The sequence below is a fragment of the Phyllobates terribilis genome, unplaced genomic scaffold (assembly GCF_046119375.1).
Source record: "Phyllobates terribilis strain yellow unplaced genomic scaffold, ASM4611937v1 Scaffold_3__8_contigs__length_932513732, whole genome shotgun sequence".
NCBI lineage: Eukaryota > Metazoa > Chordata > Amphibia > Anura > Dendrobatidae > Phyllobates > Phyllobates terribilis.
In genome coordinates this window covers 597,355,166-597,373,063 of record NW_027362763.1, presented here as the reverse complement: position 1 = coordinate 597,373,063, position 17,898 = coordinate 597,355,166, and positions in this window count along the sequence as shown.

Here is a 17,898-nt window from a genome sequence, read left to right as displayed (position 1 = left end):
GGGGGCAAATGTCAGTGAGCATTCCGATTTCAGTTCCAGAGCGATTCGCCCAATGAGTCCTTGATATTTAGTCGTTTTCAGCCAAATTTCTGGATTTTTGAAAATTTCACTTTTTTGTGAAAATATCCACTAAATGAGGGAATAATATGTGTGAGGGTACACCAGCAGAGTTCCAAATGTGTGTGGGTAGAATATATATCCCACGGGGGTAAAATTGAAAAAAGTTGAAAAATTTTTTTTTTTGGACTTAGCCATTTTACCGGCGTTTATCAGACTTTCAGATAGGGGAAATGTCAGTGAGCATTCCGATTTCAGTTCCAGAGCGATTCGCCCAATGAGTCCTTGATATTTAGTCATTTTCAGACAATTTTCTGGATTTTTGAAAATTTCACTTTTTTGTGAAAATATCCACTAAATGAGGGAATAATATGTGTGAGAGTACCCCAGCAGAGTTCCAAATGTGTGTGGGTAGAATATATATCCCACGGGGGTAAAATTGAAAAAAGTTGAAACAAATTTTTTTTTGGACTTAGTCATTTTACCGGCGTTTATCAGACTTTCAGATAGGGCAAATGTCAGTGAGCGTTCCGATTTCAGTTCCAGAGCGATTCGCCCAATGAGTCCTTGATATTTAGTCGTTTTCAGCCAATTTTCTGGATTTTTGAAAATTTCTCTTTTTTTGTGAAAATATCCACTAAATGAGGGAATAATATGTGTGAGGGTACCCCAGGAGAGTTAAAAATATGTGTGGGTAGAATATATATCCCACGGGGTAAAATTGAAAAAAGTTAAAAAAAAAATTTTTTTGGACTTAGTCATTTTTCCGGAGTTTATCAGACTTTCAGATAGGGAAAATGTCAGTGAGCGTTCTGATTTCAGTTCCAGGGCGATTCGCCCAATGAGTCCTTGATATTTAGTCGTTTTCAGCCACTTTTCTGGATTTTTGAAAATTTCATTTTTTTGTGAAAATATCCACTAAATGAGGGAATAATATGTGTGAGGGTACCCCAGGAGAGTTAAAAATGTGTGTGGGTACAATATATATCCCACGGGGTAAAATTGAAAAAAGTAAAAAAAAAAATTTTTTTGGACTTAGTCATTTTTCCGGCGTTTATCAGACTTTCAGATAGGGGAAATGTGAGTGAGCATTCCGATTTCAGTTCCAGAGCGATTCGCCCAATGAGTCCTAGATATTTAGTCGTTTTCAGCCAATTTTCTGGATATTTGAAAATTTCACTTTTTTTGTGAAAATATCCACTAAATGAGGGAATAATATGTGTGAGGGTACCCCAGGAGAGTTCCAAATGTGTGTGGGTAGAATATATATCCCACGGGGGTAAAATTGAAAAAAGTTGAAAAATTTTTTTTTTTGGACTTAGTCATTTTTCCGGCGTTTATCATACTTTCAGATAGGGAAAATGTCAGTGAGCGTTCCGATTTCAGTTCCAGAGCGATTCGCGCAATGAGTCCTTGATATTTAGTCGTTTTCAGCCAATTTTCTGGATTTTTGAAAATTTCACTTTTTTGTGAAAATATCCACTAAATGAGGGAATAATATGTGTGAGGGTACCCCAGCAGAGTTCCAAATGTGTGTGGGTAGAATATATATCCCATGGGGTAAAACTGAAAAAAGTTGAAACAAATTTTTTTTTGGACTTAGTCATTTTACCGGCGTTTATCAGACTTTCAGATAGGGCAAATGTCAGTGAGCGTTCCGATTTCAGTTCCAGAGCAATTCGCCCAATGAGTCCTTGATATTTAGTCGTTTTCAGCCAATTTTCTGGATTTTTGAAAATTTCTCTTTTTTTGTGAAAATATCCACTAAATGAGGGAATAATATGTGTGAGGGTACCCCAGGAGAGTTAAAAATATGTGTGGGTAGAATATATATCCCACGGGGTAAAATTGAAAATAGTTAAAAAAAAAATTTTTTTGGACTTAGTCATTTTTCCGGCGTTTATCAGACTTTCAGATAGGGAAAATGTCAGTGAGCGTTCTGATTTCAGATCCAGAGCGATTCGCCCAATGAGTCCTTGATATTTAGTCGTTTTCAGCCACTTTTCTGGATTTTTGAAAATTTCACTTTTTTGTGAAAATATCCTTTACATGAGGGAATAATATGTGTGAGGGTACCCCAGGAGAGTTAAAAATGTGTGTGGGTAGAATATATATCCGACGGTGTAAAATTGAAAAAAGTTTTAAAAAAAATTTTTTTGGACTTAGTCATTTTTCCGGCGTTTATCAGACTTTCAGATAGGGGAAATGTGAGTGAGCATTCCGATTTCAGTTCCAGAGCGATTCGCCCAATGAGTCCTTGATATTTAGTCGTTTTCAGCCAATTTTCTGGATTTTTGAAAATTTCACTTTTTTTGTGAAAATATCCACTAAATGAGGGAATAATATGTGTGAGGGTACCCCAGCTGAGTTCCAAATGTGTGTGGGTAAAATATGTATCCCACGGGGGTAAAATTTAAAAAAGTTTAAAAAAATTTTTTTTTGGACTTAGTCATTTTACCGGCGTTTAGCAAACTTTCAGAGGGGGCAAATGTCAGTGAGCATTCCGATTTCAGTTCCAGAGCGATTCGCCCAATGAGTCCTTGATATTTAGTCGTTTTCAGCCAAATTTCTGGATTTTTGAAAATTTCACTTTTTTGTGAAAATATCCACTAAATGAGGGAATAATATGTGTGAGGGTACACCAGCAGAGTTCCAAATGTGTGTGGGTAGAATATATATCCCACGGGGGTAAAATTGAAAAAAGTTGAGAAATTTTTTTTTTTGGACTTAGCCATTTTACCGGCGTTTATCAGACTTTCAGATAGGGGAAATGTCAGTGAGCATTCCGATTTCAGTTCCAGAGCGATTCGCCCAATGAGTCCTTGATATTTAGTCATTTTCAGCCAATTTTCTGGATTTTTGAAAATTTCACTTTTTTGTGAAAATATCCACTAAATGAGGGAATAATATGTGTGAGAGTACCCCAGCAGAGTTCCAAATGTGTGTGGGTAGAATATATATCCCACGGGGGTAAAATTGAAAAAAGTTGAAACAAATTTTTTTTTGGACTTAGTCATTTTACCGGCGTTTATCAGACTTTCAGATAGGGCAAATGTCAGTGAGCGTTCCGATTTCAGTTCCAGAACGATTCGCCCAATGAGTCCTTGATATTTAGTCGTTTTCAGCCAATTTTCTGGATTTTTGAAAATTTCTCTTTTTTTGTGAAAATATCCACTAAATGAGGGAATAATATGTGTGAGGGTACCCCAGCAGAGTTCCAAATGTGTGTGGGTAGAATATATATCCCATGGGGTAAAACTGAAAAAAGTTGAAACAAATTTTTTTTTGGACTTAGTCATTTTACCGGCGTTTATCAGACTTTCAGATAGGGCAAATGTCAGTGAGCGTTCCGATTTCAGTTCCAGAGCAATTCGCCCAATGAGTCCTTGATATTTAGTCGTTTTCAGCCAATTTTCTGGATTTTTGAAAATTTCTCTTTTTTTGTGAAAATATCCACTAAATGAGGGAATAATATGTGTGAGGGTACCCCAGGAGAGTTAAAAATATGTGTGGGTAGAATATATATCCCACGGGGTAAAATTGAAAATAGTTAAAAAAAAAATTTTTTTGGACTTAGTCATTTTTCCGGCGTTTATCAGACTTTCAGATAGGGAAAATGTCAGTGAGCGTTCTGATTTCAGTTCCAGAGCGATTCGCCCAATGAGTCCTTGATATTTAGTCGTTTTCAGCCACTTTTCTGGATTTTTGAAAATTTCACTTTTTTGTGAAAATATCCTTTACATGAGGGAATAATATGTGTGAGGGTACCCCAGGAGAGTTAAAAATGTGTGTGGGTAGAATATATATCCGACGGTGTAAAATTGGAAAAAGTTTAAAAAAAAATTTTTTTGGACTTAGTCATTTTTCCGGCGTTTATCAGACTTTCAGATAGGGGAAATGTCAGTGAGCGTTCTGATTTCAGTTCCAGAGCGATTCGCCCAATGAGTCCTTGATATTTAGTCGTTTTCAGCCAATTTTCTGGATTTTTGTAAATTTCACTTTTTTGTGATTATTTCCACTAAATGAGGGAATAATATGTGTGAGGGCACCCCAGCACAGTTCCAAATGTGTGTGGGTAGAATATATATCCCACGGGGGAAAAATTGAAAAAGTTGAAACAAATTTATTTTGGACTTAGTCATTTTTCCGGCGTTTATCAGACTTTCAGATAGGGGAAATGTGAGTGAGCATTCCGATTTCAGTTCCAGAGCGATTCGCCCAATGAGTCCTTGATATTTAGTCGTTTTCAGCCAATTTTCTGGATTTTTGAAAATTTCACTTTTTTTGTGAAAATATCCACTAAATGAGGGAATAATATGTGTGAGGGTACCCCAGCTGAGTTCCAAATGTGTGTGGGTAGAATATGTATCCCACGGGGGTAAAATTCAAAAAAAGTTAAAAAAAATTTTTTTTTGGACTTAGTCATTTTACCGGCGTTTAGCAAACTTTCAGAGGGGGCAAATGTCAGTGAGCATTCCGATTTCAGTTCCAGAGCGATTCGCCCAATGAGTCCTTGATATTTAGTCGTTTTCAGCCAAATTTCTGGATTTTTGAAAATTTCACTTTTTTGTGAAAATATCCACTAAATGAGGGAATAATATGTGTGAGGGTACACCAGCAGAGTTCCAAATGTGTGTGGGTAGAATATATATGCCACGGGGGTAAAATTGAAAAAAGTTGAAAAATTTTTTTTTTTGGACTTAGCCATTTTACCGGCGTTTATCAGACTTTCAGATAGGGGAAATGTCAGTGAGCATTCCGATTTCAGTTCCAGAGCGATTCGCCCAATGAGTCCTTGATATTTAGTCATTTTCAGACAATTTTCTGGATTTTTGAAAATTTCACTTTTTTGTGAAAATATCCACTAAATGAGGGAATAATATGTGTGAGAGTACCCCAGCAGAGTTCCAAATGTGTGTGGGTAGAATATATATCCCACGGGGGTAAAATTGAAAAAAGTTGAAACAAATTTTTTTTTGGACTTAGTCATTTTACCGGCGTTTATCAGACTTTCAGATAGGGGAAATGTCAGTGAGCGTTCCGATTTCAGTTCCAGAGCGATTCGCCCAATGAGTCCTTAATATTTAGTCGTTTTCAGCCAATTTTGTGGATTTTTGAAAATTTCACTTTTTTTGTGAAAATATCCACTAAATGAGGGAATAATATGTGTGAGGGTACCCCAGGAGAGTTAAAAATGTGTGTGGGTAGAATACATATCCCACGGGGTAAAATTGAAAAAAGTTGAAAAAAATTTTTTTTTTGTACTTAGTCATTTTTCCGGCGTTTATCAGACTTTCAGATAGGGGAAATGTCAGTGAGCGTTCCGATTTCAGTTCCAGAGCGATTCGCCCAATGAGTCCTTGATATTTAGTCGTTTTCAGCCAATTTTCTGGATTTTTGAAAATTTCACTTTTTTGTGAAAATATCCACTAAATGAGGGAATAATATGTGTGAGGGTACCCCAGGAGAGTTCCAAATGTGTGTGGTTAGAATATATATCCCACGGGGGTAAAATTGAAAAAAGTTGAAAAAATTTTTTTTTCGGACTTAGTCATTTTTCCGGCGTTTATCAGACTTTCAGATAGTGAAAATGTCAGTGAGCGTTCTGATTTCAGTTTCAGGGCGATTCGCCCAATGAGTCCTTGATATTTAGTCGTTTTCAGCCACTTTTCTGGATTTCTGAAAATTTCATTTTTTTGTGAAAATATCCACTAAATGAGGGAATAATATGTGTGAGGGTACCCCAGGAGACTTAAAAATGTGTGTGGGTAGAATATATATCCCACGGGGTAAAATTGAAAAAAGTAAAAACAAAAAATTTTTTGGACTTAGTCATTTTTCCGGCGTTTATCAGACTTTCAGATAGGGCAAATGTCAGTGAGCGTTCCGATTTCAGTTCCAGAGCGATTCGCCCAATGAGTCCTTGATATTTAGTCGTTTTCAGCCAATTTTCTGGATTTTTGAAGTTCACTTTTTTGTGAAAATGTCCACTAAATGAGGGAATAGTATGTGTGAGGGTACCCCAGCTGAGTTCCAAATGTGTGTGGGTAGAATAAGTATCCCACGGGGGTAAAATTGAAAAAAGTTTAAAAAAATTTTTTTTTGGACTTAGTCATTTTACCGGCGTTTATCAGACTTTCAGAGAGGGCAAATGTCAGTGAGCGTTCCGATTTCAGTTCCAGAGCGATTCGCCCAATGAGTCCTTGATATTTAGTCGTTTTCAGCCAATTTTGTAGATTTTTGAAAAGTTCACTTTTTTGTGAAAATGTCCACTAAATGAGGGAATAATATGTGTGAGGGTACCCCAGGAGAGTTAAAAATGTGTGTGGGTAGAATACATATCCCACGGGGTAAAATTGAAAAAAGTTAAAAAAAATTTTTTTTTTGTACTTAGTCATTTTTCCGGCGTTTATCAGACTTTCAGATAGGGGAAATGTCAGAGAGCATTCCGATTTCAGTTCCAGAGCGATTCGCCCAATGAGTCCTTAATAATTATTCGTTTTCAGCCAAATTTCTGGATTTTTGAAAATTTCACTTTTTTGTGAAATATCCTCTAAATGAGGGAATAATATGTGTGAGGGTACCCCAGGAGAGTTCCAAATGTGTGTGGGTAGAATATATATCCCACGGGGGTAAAATTTAAAAAAGTTGAAAAAATTTTTTTTTGTACTTAGTCATTTTTCCGGTGTTTATCAGACTTTCAGATAGGGGAAATGTCAGTGAGCGTTCCGATTTCAGTTCCAGAGCAATTTGCCCAATGAGTCCTTGATATTTAGTCGTTTTCAGCCAATTTTCAGGATTTTTGAAAATTTCACTTTTTTGTGAAAATATCCACTAAATGAGGGAATAATATGTGTGAGGGTACCCCAGCAGAGTTCCAAATGTGTGTGGGTAGAATATATATCCCACGGGGGTAAAATTGAAAAAAGTTGAAAAAAATTTTTTTTTGGACTTAGTTATTTTACCGGCGTTTATCAGACTTTCAGATAGGGCAAATGTCAGTGAGCGTTCCGATTTCAGTTCCAGAGCGATTCGCCCAATGAGTCCTTGATATTTAGTCGTTTTCAGACAATTTTCTGGATTTTTGAACATTTCACTTTTTTGTGAAAATATCCACTAAATGAGGGAATAATATGTGTGAGGGTACCCCAGGAGAGTTCCAAATGTGTGTGGGTAGGATATATATCCCACGGGAGTAAAATTGAAAAAAGCTGAAAATTGTTTTTTTTTGGACTTAGTCATTTTTCCGGCGTTTATTAGACTTTCAGATAGAGGAAATGTGAGTGAGCATTCCGATTTCAGTTCTAGAGCGATTCGCCCAATGAGTCCTTGATATTTAGTCGTTTTCAGCCAATTTTCTGGATTTTTGAAAATTTCACTTTTTTTGTGAAAATATCCACTAAATGAGGGAATAATATGTGTGAGGGTACCCCAGCTGAGTTCCAAATGTGTGTGGGTAGAATATGTATCCCACGGGGGTAAAATTTAAAAAAGTTTAAAAAAATTTTTTTTGGACTTAGTCATTTTACCGGCGTTTAGCAAACTTTCAGAGGGGGCAAATGTCAGTGAGCATTCCGATTTCAGTTCCAGAGCGATTCGCCCAATGAGTCCTTGATATTTAGTCGTTTTCAGCCAAATTTCTGGATTTTTGAAAATTTCACTTTTTTGTGAAAATATCCACTAAATGAGGGAATAATATGTGTGAGGGTACACCAGCAGAGTTCCAAATGTGTGTGGGTAGAATATATATCCCACGGGGGTAAAATTGAAAAAAGTTGAAAAATTTTTTTTTTTGGACTTAGCCATTTTACCGGCGTTTATCAGACTTTCACATAGGGGAAATGTCAGTGAGCATTCCGATTTCAGTTCCAGAGCGATTCGCCCAATGAGTCCTTGATATTTAGTCATTTTCAGACAATTTTCTGGATTTTTGAAAATTTCACTTTTTTGTGAAAATATCCACTAAATGAGGGAATAATATGTGTGAGAGTACCCCAGCAGAGTTCCAAATGTGTGTGGGTAGAATATATATCCCACGGGGGTAAAATTGAAAAAAGTTGAAACAAATTTTTTTTTGGACTTAGTCATTTTACCGGCGTTTATCAGACTTTCAGATAGGGCAAATGTCAGTGAGCGTTCCGATTTCAGTTCCAGAGCGATTCGCCCAATGAGTCCTTGATATTTAGTCGTTTTCAGCCAATTTTCTGGATTTTTGAAAATTTGTCTTTTTTTGTGAAAATATCCATTAAATGAGGGAATAATATGTGTGAGGGTACCCCAGGAGAGTTAAAAATATGTGTGGGTAGAATATATATCCCACGGGGTAAAATTGAAAAAAGTTAAAAAAAAAATTTTTTTGGACTTAGTCATTTTTCCGGCGTTTATCAGACTTTCAGATAGGGAAAATGTCAGTGAGCGTTCTGATTTCAGTTCCAGGGCGATTCGCCCAATGAGTCCTTGATATTTAGTCGTTTTCAGCCACTTTTCTGGATTTTTGAAAATTTCATTTTTTTGTGAAAATATCCACTAAATGAGGGAATAATATGTGTGAGGGTACCCCAGGAGAGTTAAAAATGTGTGTGGGTACAATATATATCCCACGGGGTAAAATTGAAAAAAGTAAAAAAAAAAATTTTTTTGGACTTAGTCATTTTTCCGGCGTTTATCAGACTTTCAGATAGGGGAAATGTGAGTGAGCATTCCGATTTCAGTTCCAGAGCGATTCGCCCAATGAGTCCTAGATATTTAGTCGTTTTCAGCCAATTTTCTGGATATTTGAAAATTTCACTTTTTTTGTGAAAATATCCACTAAATGAGGGAATAATATGTGTGAGGGTACCCTAGGAGAGTTCCAAATGTGTGTGGGTAGAATATATATCCCACGGGGGTAAAATTGAAAAAAGTTGAAAAATTTTTTTTTTTGGACTTAGTCATTTTTCCGGCGTTTATCAGACTTTCAGATAGGGGAAATGTCAGTGAGCGTTCCGATTTCAGTTCCAGAGCGATTCGCGCAATGAGTCCTTGATATTTAGTCGTTTTCAGCCTATTTTCTGGATTTTTGAAAATTTCACTTTTTTGTGAAAATATCCACTAAATGAGGGAATAATATGTGTGAGGGTACACCAGCAGAGTTCCAAATGTGTGTGGGTAGAATATATATCCCACGGGGGTAAAATTGAAAAAAGTTGAAAAAAATTTTTTTTTTGGACTTAGTCATTTTTCCGGCGTTTATCAGACTTTCAGATAGGGGAAATGTCAGTGAGCATTCCGATTTCAGTTCCAGAGCGATTCGCCCAATGAGTCCTTGATATTTAGTCATTTTCAGCCAATTTTCTGGATTTTTGAAAATTTCACTTTTTTGTGAAAATATCCACTAAATGAGGGAATAATATGTGTGCGGGTACCCCAGCAGAGTTCCAAATGTGTGTGTGTAGAATATATATCCCACCGGGGTAAAATTGAAAAAAGTTGAAACAAATTTTTTTTTGGACTTAGTCATTTTACCGGCGTTTATCAGACTTTCAGAGAGGGCAAATGTCAGTGAGCATTCCGATTTCAGTTCCAGAGCGATTCGCCCAATGAGTCCTTGATATTTAGTCGTTTTCAGCCAAATTTCTGGATTTTTGAAAATTTCACTTTTTTGTGAAAATATCCACTAAATGAGGGAATAATATGTGTGAGGGTACACCAGCAGAGTTCCAAATGTGTGTGGGTAGAATATATATCCCATGGGGTAAAACTGAAAAAAGTTGAAACAAATTTTTTTTTGGACTTAGTCATTTTACCGGCGTTTATCAGACTTTCAGATAGGGCAAATGTCAGTGAGCGTTCCGATTTCAGTTCCAGAGCAATTCGCCCAATGAGTCCTTGATATTTAGTCGTTTTCAGCCAAATTTCTGGATTTTTGAAAATTTCACTTTTTTGTGAAAATATCCACTAAATGAGGGAATAATATGTGTGAGGGTACACCAGCAGAGTTCCAAATGTGTGTGGGTAGAATATATATCCCACGGGGGTAAAATTGAAAAAAGTTGAATAAATTTTTTTTTTGGACTTAGTCATTTTTCCGGCGTTTATCAGACTTTCAGATAGGGGAAATGTGAGTGAGCATTCCAATTTCAGTTCCAGAGCGATTCGCCCAATGAGTCCTTGATATTTAGTCATTATCAGCCAATTTTCTGGATTTTTGAAAATTTCACTTTTTTGTGAAAATATCCACTAAATGAGGGAATAATATGTGTGAGGGTACCCCAGCAGAGTTCCAAATGTGTGTGGGTAGAATATATATCCCACGGGGGTAAAATTGAAAAAAGTTGAAAAAAATTTTTTTTTGGACTTAGTTATTTTACCGGCGTTTATCAGACTTTCAGATAGGGCAAATGTCAGTGAGCGTTCCGATTTCAGTTCCAGAGCGATTCGCCCAATGAGTCCTTGATATTTAGTCGTTTTCAGACAATTTTCTGGATTTTTGAACATTTCACTTTTTTGTGAAAATATCCACTAAATGAGGGAATAATATGTGTGAGGGTACCCCAGGAGAGTTCCAAATGTGTGTGGGTAGGATATATATCCCACGGGAGTAAAATTGAAAAAAGCTGAAAATTGTTTTTTTTTGGACTTAGTCATTTTTCCGGCGTTTATTAGACTTTCAGATAGAGGAAATGTGAGTGAGCATTCCGATTTCAGTTCTAGAGCGATTCGCCCAATGAGTCCTTGATATTTAGTCGTTTTCAGCCAATTTTCTGGATTTTTGAAAATTTCACTTTTTTTGTGAAAATATCCACTAAATGAGGGAATAATATGTGTGAGGGTACCCCAGCTGAGTTCCAAATGTGTGTGGGTAGAATATGTATCCCACGGGGGTAAAATTTAAAAAAGTTTAAAAAAATTTTTTTTGGACTTAGTCATTTTACCGGCGTTTAGCAAACTTTCAGAGGGGGCAAATGTCAGTGAGCATTCCGATTTCAGTTCCAGAGCGATTCGCCCAATGAGTCCTTGATATTTAGTCGTTTTCAGCCAAATTTCTGGATTTTTGAAAATTTCACTTTTTTGTGAAAATATCCACTAAATGAGGGAATAATATGTGTGAGGGTACACCAGCAGAGTTCCAAATGTGTGTGGGTAGAATATATATCCCACGGGGGTAAAATTGAAAAAAGTTGAAAAATTTTTTTTTTTGGACTTAGCCATTTTACCGGCGTTTATCAGACTTTCACATAGGGGAAATGTCAGTGAGCATTCCGATTTCAGTTCCAGAGCGATTCGCCCAATGAGTCCTTGATATTTAGTCATTTTCAGACAATTTTCTGGATTTTTGAAAATTTCACTTTTTTGTGAAAATATCCACTAAATGAGGGAATAATATGTGTGAGAGTACCCCAGCAGAGTTCCAAATGTGTGTGGGTAGAATATATATCCCACGGGGGTAAAATTGAAAAAAGTTGAAACAAATTTTTTTTTGGACTTAGTCATTTTACCGGCGTTTATCAGACTTTCAGATAGGGCAAATGTCAGTGAGCGTTCCGATTTCAGTTCCAGAGCGATTCGCCCAATGAGTCCTTGATATTTAGTCGTTTTCAGCCAATTTTCTGGATTTTTGAAAATTTGTCTTTTTTTGTGAAAATATCCATTAAATGAGGGAATAATATGTGTGAGGGTACCCCAGGAGAGTTAAAAATATGTGTGGGTAGAATATATATCCCACGGGGTAAAATTGAAAAAAGTTAAAAAAAAAATTTTTTTGGACTTAGTCATTTTTCCGGCGTTTATCAGACTTTCAGATAGGGAAAATGTCAGTGAGCGTTCTGATTTCAGTTCCAGGGCGATTCGCCCAATGAGTCCTTGATATTTAGTCGTTTTCAGCCACTTTTCTGGATTTTTGAAAATTTCATTTTTTTGTGAAAATATCCACTAAATGAGGGAATAATATGTGTGAGGGTACCCCAGGAGAGTTAAAAATGTGTGTGGGTACAATATATATCCCACGGGGTAAAATTGAAAAAAGTAAAAAAAAAAATTTTTTTGGACTTAGTCATTTTTCCGGCGTTTATCAGACTTTCAGATAGGGGAAATGTGAGTGAGCATTCCGATTTCAGTTCCAGAGCGATTCGCCCAATGAGTCCTAGATATTTAGTCGTTTTCAGCCAATTTTCTGGATATTTGAAAATTTCACTTTTTTTGTGAAAATATCCACTAAATGAGGGAATAATATGTGTGAGGGTACCCTAGGAGAGTTCCAAATGTGTGTGGGTAGAATATATATCCCACGGGGGTAAAATTGAAAAAAGTTGAAAAATTTTTTTTTTTGGACTTAGTCATTTTTCCGGCGTTTATCAGACTTTCAGATAGGGGAAATGTCAGTGAGCGTTCCGATTTCAGTTCCAGAGCGATTCGCGCAATGAGTCCTTGATATTTAGTCGTTTTCAGCCTATTTTCTGGATTTTTGAAAATTTCACTTTTTTGTGAAAATATCCACTAAATGAGGGAATAATATGTGTGAGGGTACACCAGCAGAGTTCCAAATGTGTGTGGGTAGAATATATATCCCACGGGGGTAAAATTGAAAAAAGTTGAAAAAAATTTTTTTTTTGGACTTAGTCATTTTTCCGGCGTTTATCAGACTTTCAGATAGGGGAAATGTCAGTGAGCATTCCGATTTCAGTTCCAGAGCGATTCGCCCAATGAGTCCTTGATATTTAGTCATTTTCAGCCAATTTTCTGGATTTTTGAAAATTTCACTTTTTTGTGAAAATATCCACTAAATGAGGGAATAATATGTGTGCGGGTACCCCAGCAGAGTTCCAAATGTGTGTGTGTAGAATATATATCCCACCGGGGTAAAATTGAAAAAAGTTGAAACAAATTTTTTTTTGGACTTAGTCATTTTACCGGCGTTTATCAGACTTTCAGAGAGGGCAAATGTCAGTGAGCATTCCGATTTCAGTTCCAGAGCGATTCGCCCAATGAGTCCTTGATATTTAGTCGTTTTCAGCCAAATTTCTGGATTTTTGAAAATTTCACTTTTTTGTGAAAATATCCACTAAATGAGGGAATAATATGTGTGAGGGTACACCAGCAGAGTTCCAAATGTGTGTGGGTAGAATATATATCCCATGGGGTAAAACTGAAAAAAGTTGAAACAAATTTTTTTTTGGACTTAGTCATTTTACCGGCGTTTATCAGACTTTCAGATAGGGCAAATGTCAGTGAGCGTTCCGATTTCAGTTCCAGAGCAATTCGCCCAATGAGTCCTTGATATTTAGTCGTTTTCAGCCAAATTTCTGGATTTTTGAAAATTTCACTTTTTTGTGAAAATATCCACTAAATGAGGGAATAATATGTGTGAGGGTACACCAGCAGAGTTCCAAATGTGTGTGGGTAGAATATATATCCCACGGGGGTAAAATTGAAAAAAGTTGAATAAATTTTTTTTTTGGACTTAGTCATTTTTCCGGCGTTTATCAGACTTTCAGATAGGGGAAATGTGAGTGAGCATTCCAATTTCAGTTCCAGAGCGATTCGCCCAATGAGTCCTTGATATTTAGTCATTATCAGCCAATTTTCTGGATTTTTGAAAATTTCACTTTTTTGTGAAAATATCCACTAAATGAGGGAATAATATGTGTGAGGGTACCCCAGCAGAGTTCCAAATGTGTGTGGGTAGAATATACATCCCACGGGGGTAAAATTGAAAAAAGTTGAAACAAATTTTTTTTTGGACTTAGTCATTTTTCCGGCGTTTATCAGACTTTCAGATAGGGGAAATGTCAGTGAGCGTTCCGATTTCAGTTCCAGAGCGATTCGCCCAATGAGTCCTTGATATTTAGTCATTTTCAGCCAATTTTCTGGATTTTTGAAAATTTCACTTTTTTGTGAAAATATCCACTAAATGAGGGAATAATATGTGTGAGGGTACCCCAGCAGAGTTCCAAATGTGTGTGGGTAGAATATATATCCCATGGGGTAAAACTGAAAAAAGTTGAAACAAATTTTTTTTTGGACTTAGTCATTTTACCGGCGTTTATCAGACTTTCAGATAGGGCAAATGTCAGTGAGCGTTCCGATTTCAGTTCCAGAGCAATTCGCCCAATGAGTCCTTGATATTTAGTCGTTTTCAGCCAATTTTATGGATTTTTGAAAATTTCTCTTTTTTTGTGAAAATATCCACTAAATGAGGGAATAATATGTGTGAGGGTACCCCAGGAGAGTTAAAAATATGTGTGGGTAGAATATATATCCCACGGGGTAAAATTGAAAATAGTTAAAAAAAAAATTTTTTTGGACTTAGTCATTTTTCCGGCGTTTATCAGACTTTCAGATAGGGAAAATGTCAGTGAGCGTTCTGATTTCAGTTCCAGAGCGATTCGCCCAATGAGTCCTTGATATTTAGTCGTTTTCAGCCACTTTTCTGGATTTTTGAAAATTTCACTTTTTTGTGAAAATATCCTTTACATGAGGGAACAATATGTGTGAGGGTACCCCAGGAGAGTTAAAAATGTGTGTGGGTAGAATATATATCCGACGGTGTAAAATTGAAAAAAGTTTAAAAAAAAATTTTTTTGGACTTAGTCATTTTTCCGGCGTTTATCAGACTTTCAGATAGGGGAAATGTCAGTGAGCGTTCTGAGCGATTCGCCCAATGAGTCCTTGATATTTAGTCGTTTTCAGCCAATTTTCTGGATTTTTGTAAATTTCACTTTTTTGTGATTATTTCCACTAAATGAGGGAATAATATGTGTGAGGGCACCCCAGCACAGTTCCAAATGTGTGTGGGTAGAATATATATCCCACGGGGGAAAAATTGAAAAAGTTGAAACAAATTTATTTTGGACTTAGTCATTTTTCCGGCGTTTATCAGACTTTCAGATAGGGGAAATGTGAGTGAGCATTCCGATTTCAGTTCCAGAGCGATTCGCCCAATGAGTCCTTGATATTTAGTCGTTTTCAGCCAATTTTCTGGATTTTTGAAAATTTCACTTTTTTTGTGAAAATATCCACTAAATGAGGGAATAATATGTGTGAGGGTACCCCAGCTGAGTTCCAAATGTGTGTGGGTAGAATATGTATCCCACGGGGGTAAAATTTAAAAAAGTTAAAAAAAATTTTTTTTTGGACTTAGTCATTTTACCGGCGTTTAGCAAACTTTCAGAGGGGGCAAATGTCAGTGAGCATTCCGATTTCAGTTCCAGAGCGATTCGCCCAATGAGTCCTTGATATTTAGTCGTTTTCAGCCAAATTTCTGGATTTTTGAAAATTTCACTTTTTTGTGAAAATATCCACTAAATGAGGGAATAATATGTGTGAGGGTACACCAGGAGAGTTCCAAATGTGTGTGGGTAGAATATATATCCCACGGGGGTAAAATTGAAAAAAGTTGAAAAATTTTTTTTTTTGGACTTAGCCATTTTACGGGCGTTTATCAGACTTTCAGATAGGGGAAATGTCAGTGAGCATTCCGATTTCAGTTCCAGAGCGATTCGCCCAATGAGTCCTTGATATTTAGTCATTTTCAGACAATTTTCTGGATTTTTGAAAATTTCACTTTTTTGTGAAAATATCCACTAAATGAGGGAATAATATGTGTGAGAGTACCCCAGCAGAGTTCCAAATGTGTGTGGGTAGAATATATATCCCACGGGGGTAAAATTGAAAAAAGTTGAAACAAATTTTTTTTTGGACTTAGTCATTTTACCGGCGTTTATCAGACTTTCAGATAGGGGAAATGTCAGTGAGCGTTCCGATTTCAGTTCCAGAGCAATTCGCCCAATGAGTCCTTGATATTTAGTCGTTTTCAGCCAATTTTCTGGATTTTTGAAAATTTCTCTTTTTTTGTGAAAATATCCACTAAATGAGGGAATAATATGTGTGAGGGTACCCCAGGAGAGTTAAAAATATGTGTGGGTAGAATATATATCCCACGGGGTAAAATTGAAAATAGTTAAAAAAAAAATTTTTTTGGACTTAGTCATTTTTCCGGCGTTTATCAGACTTTCAGATAGGGAAAATGTCAGTGAGCGTTCTGATTTCAGTTCCAGAGCGATTCGCCCAATGAGTCCTTGATATTTAGTCGTTTTCAGCCACTTTTCTGGATTTTTGAAAATTTCACTTTTTTGTGAAAATATCCTTTACATGAGGGAATAATATGTGTGAGGGTACCCCAGGAGAGTTAAAAATGTGTGTGGGTAGAATATATATCCGACGGTGTAAAATTGAAAAAAGTTTAAAAAAAAATTTTTTTGGACTTAGTCATTTTTCCGGCGTTTATCAGACTTTCAGATAGGGGAAATGTCAGTGAGCGTTCTGATTTCAGTTCCAGAGCGATTCGCCCAATGAGTCCTGGATATTTAGTCGTTTTCAGCCAATTTTCTGGATTTTTGTAAATTTCACTTTTTTGTGATTATTTCCACTAAATGAGGGAATAATATGTGTGAGGGCACCCCAGCACAGTTCCAAATGTGTGTGGGTAGAATATATATCCCACGGGGGAAAAATTGAAAAAGTTGAAACAAATTTATTTTGGACTTAGTCATTTTTCCGGCGTTTATCAGACTTTCAGATAGGGGAAATGTGAGTGAGCATTCCGATTTCAGTTCCAGAGCGATTCGCCCAATGAGTCCTTGATATTTAGTCGTTTTCAGCCAATTTTGTGGATTTTTGAAAATTTCACTTTTTTTGTGAAAATATCCACTAAATGAGGGAATAATATGTGTGAGGGTACCCCAGGAGAGTTAAAAATGTGTGTGGGTAGAATACATATCCCACGGGGTAAAATTGAAAAAAGTTGAAAAAAATTTTTTTTTTGTACTTAGTCATTTTTCCGGCGTTTATCAGACTTTCAGATAGGGGAAATGTCAGTGAGCATTCCGATTTCAGTTCCAGAGCGATTCGCCCAATGAGTCCTTGATATTTAGTCGTTTTCAGCCAATTTTCTGGATTTTTGAAAATTTCACTTTTTTGTGAAAATATCCACTAAATGAGGGAATAATATGTGTGAGGGTACCCCAGGAGAGTTCCAAATGTGTGTGGTTAGAATATATATCCCACGGGGGTAAAATTGAAAAAAGTTGAAAAAATTTTTTTTTCGGACTTAGTCATTTTTCCGGCGTTTATCAGACTTTCAGATAGTGAAAATGTCAGTGAGCGTTCTGATTTCAGTTTCAGGGCGATTCGCCCAATGAGTCCTTGATATTTAGTCGTTTTCAGCCACTTTTCTGGATTTTTGAAAATTTCATTTTTTTGTGAAAATATCCACTAAATGAGGGAATAATATGTGTGAGGGTACCCCAGGAGACTTAAAAATGTGTGTGGGTAGAATATATATCCCACGGGGTAAAATTGAAAAAAGTAAAAACAAAAAATTTTTTGGACTTAGTCATTTTTCCGGCGTTTATCAGACTTTCAGATAGGGCAAATGTCTGTGAGCGTTCCGATTTCAGTTCCAGAGCGGTTCGCCCAATGAGTCCTTGATATTTAGTCGTTTTCAGCCAATTTTCTGGATTTTTGAAAAGTTCACTTTTTTGTGAAAATGTCCACTAAATGAGGGAATAGTATGTGTGAGGGTACCCCAGCTGAGTTCCAAATGTGTGTGGGTAGAATAAGTATCCCACGGGGGTAAAATTGAAAAAAGTTAAAAAAAATTTTTTTTTGGACTTAGTCATTTTACCGGCGTTTATCAGACTTTCAGAGAGGGCAAATGTCAGTGAGCGTTCCGATTTCAGTTCCAGAGCGATTCGCCCAATGAGACCTTAATAATTATTCGTTTTCAGCCAAATTTCTGGATTTTTGAAAATTTCACTTTTTTGTGAAATATCCTCTAAATGAGGGAATAATATGTGTGAGGGT